The 2,815-nt window shown below is 36.5% G+C and overlaps 1 pseudogene; it reads right to left on the reverse strand.

Moving 5' to 3' along the window:
- LOC109217268 lies at positions 1,414-2,492 on the reverse strand (annotated as a pseudogene).

The raw sequence follows: 2,815 nt of genomic DNA on the forward strand, positions 1-2,815 counted from the left end.
TTTGCTCCCCCCCCCCCCCCTTGTACTCTTCCTTTGTGGTTTTTTCCTTTTTATTATTAATAAAAAAGCTACTAGGCAGCCCGCCTAGTAGTATAATTTGCTATAAAAAAAATAACTACTAAAAATAAATGGACACGGTCGCATGCAATATAATTTACCCAACTATGAGTCGGGGTCGAATCCCATAGAGAACAATATGTAGGAGATTAGGCTTGTAAAAGAATTATCACTTATTATGCTAAGCTAATCACTTAAAAGGGTTTTGAGAAAATATTTATGTCTAAATGCGGAAATGTAAACTAACCTAGAAAGCAAGTAAAATGATAAATGGCTACAAGCATGGATACACGGGGAATTACACTCAAGTAACGATCCAATGTATTTCATGATTTTACAAATATGAGCGAGTTTATGTTAATTAGTCTCGGGTAATAATTCTTCAGTAGCTTCTTCCGAAAACTAACAATACTTTCTAATTGAATTATCCCTAAAATAATTAAGAGATTAAGCACACTCAAATATGGCTACAAGTAGTTCAATCCGATCCCTAGGTAGAATCTATAAAGTGAGGGTTAACGCCTCAAGTTCTTGTTAATTAATCTTTCCCAACCCCATATTATCTTTTTTAAATTAATTTGAAGTTAATGGGCGAGTCCTAGGATGTGCTAATCCCTTTGGAAACATTAAAGAACAAGAATAACTTTGACGTCCTTTATTGTCACTGCCCTAGAACCTCCTCATTTCTACCCTGAAGATATTCTATAGTCTGTAAATTTAAACTTTTTTTATCCTCCTTTAGTCTCTATACTTCTTCAAAGATGACTTACTCAAAATCATCGATTGTATTGATACCCTGCTTTAAGTATAAGATAACTAGTAAAGCAAAATACAATCTCCTTTTCCTTTTCCTTTTAAGCAGATAAGCAGTAAGCACATATTTACCAAAGCCTAGGAGAGTAACATCATTCCAAACCACCCTTTCTTGGGACAATACAGTATGTATTCCAACCAAAGTATGTGGTATTAATCACAAAACCACAGAAAGTCAAAAAGCAGGTATACACCAACAACTGCTAATAGCAAGTAGATGTTGATACGAAATAGGTAACAGAACACATAACGAAATCTATCTATCCAATAGTAAAAAAGCAAACTTGCAATAGGTCACAACTTATACTGGAAGGCAACAACTTTAGCATAATCTTTCTATTCTATAAATTTAGATCATTTCTTAAAACAGAAGAATAACTAGTGGAGTAACTAGTAAGTAATGCAACTAAACAACAAAAGCTGATGCATCCTTATTCCTCAACAGATTCAAGTAAAATTAAGAAGATAACAAAAAAATTACCTCCTTTGCACACTGAGGATTCAAGATTCAACATACAAACCACTCATCAAGACGAAAACTTTTCAGCAACTAATCTTTGCATTTGGACTTGAAATATGCACCGCACCAAGTCGTCCATTTTCAGGTAAAATTGACCAATTTGGAGACTGCACTGCCCTCAACCACTTAAAATCATCCACATTGGACCAATTCCCTGTTTCTTCACCAAGATTAGCTTCTTAAAGATCCTTCTCAATCCCATCATACTTCAAACAATACAGCGCAAACCTTACGCCATTACTATCCTCAATTATTGGCCTGCTCCTCACTCGAAGATAAAAATTACACCTTTTTGCTTGATGAATCCGAATCTGATGTGATGCCATCATAAAAACACAATCTTTAGCTTCATCAATCAAAACTGACCCAAAAACAGGCCCAACATAAACCTTACAATCAATCAGCTTATTTACAAACAATGCCCTTATATTCCCCATTAATCTCACCTCACACCCCCTCAATTCTGATAATACAAATTCCCTAATCTCCTCAATACTGCCCCTATTATTAAATTCCTTCACTAACACCTCATTTTTGTTTCCCCTAAATCCCGGAGAATCCAAAACTTTATACCCTAAACCCCTCGATTCCGCATTTTGGCTGCTGTTATCCAAAACCTAAGCCCTAAATCATCATTTTGGGTTGTAGATTTCTTTGTTGATTTGTTCTTGAATGAGAATTTCTTCTTCGGGATAACATTGCACGCGACCTGTTCGACTATTTGTTTGAGATATGCTACGGTTTTTAGGCACGTGCGTACTTCGTAAGAAGGAAGGGAAAATGAGTTTTCAGCGATGAACTTTTCGAGATTAGAAATGGAGAGTGAGACGTTGTCGAGTTCGGGTTTTAAGGTCGGGTTGGAATGCGAGTCGGGTGTTTGACGGATGAGGGAGAGTGTGGATTCAATGGAGTTTGTGGATTCGAAGAAACGAGAAAAGAAGGAGCTTGTGGAATTTGATTCGGATTCGGGTTTGCGGGTCGAACGGGATTGGTGTAGATTTGAAAGGCGTTTGATCATTGTTGCATGCTTCCGTTGGAGAGCGGAATCTGAAGGTTCGGTGGTGGTGGTGGTGGGGTTTGAGAGGCGATGGTCTTCTTCCATTGATGAAGTTGCACAGTGCTTTTTGTTCAGAGACTCGACTGAAAGTGAAGGAAAACAATATGGAATTAACATAATGGACTAATTTTGTTTGGATCATTGCACTTTGGTCCCTCTACTTATTGGGAGTTAGAGCTTTTACACCCTTAGCGCTTAAAATGCTGCGTGTTTAAAATTCAAAACTTTAAGCTCTGGCCAAACATGTTACACATCTGACCGAAAAATATTTGATTCTCAAAAATAAGCTAAACTAAAGAAATGTGTTTAATTTAACATAAAATGGCACGTGTTTAAAATTTAGAACTATAATTACTTCAAAAAAGCAT

This window comes from Nicotiana attenuata, chromosome 2 (assembly GCF_001879085.1).
Source record: "Nicotiana attenuata strain UT chromosome 2, NIATTr2, whole genome shotgun sequence".
NCBI lineage: Eukaryota > Viridiplantae > Streptophyta > Magnoliopsida > Solanales > Solanaceae > Nicotiana > Nicotiana attenuata.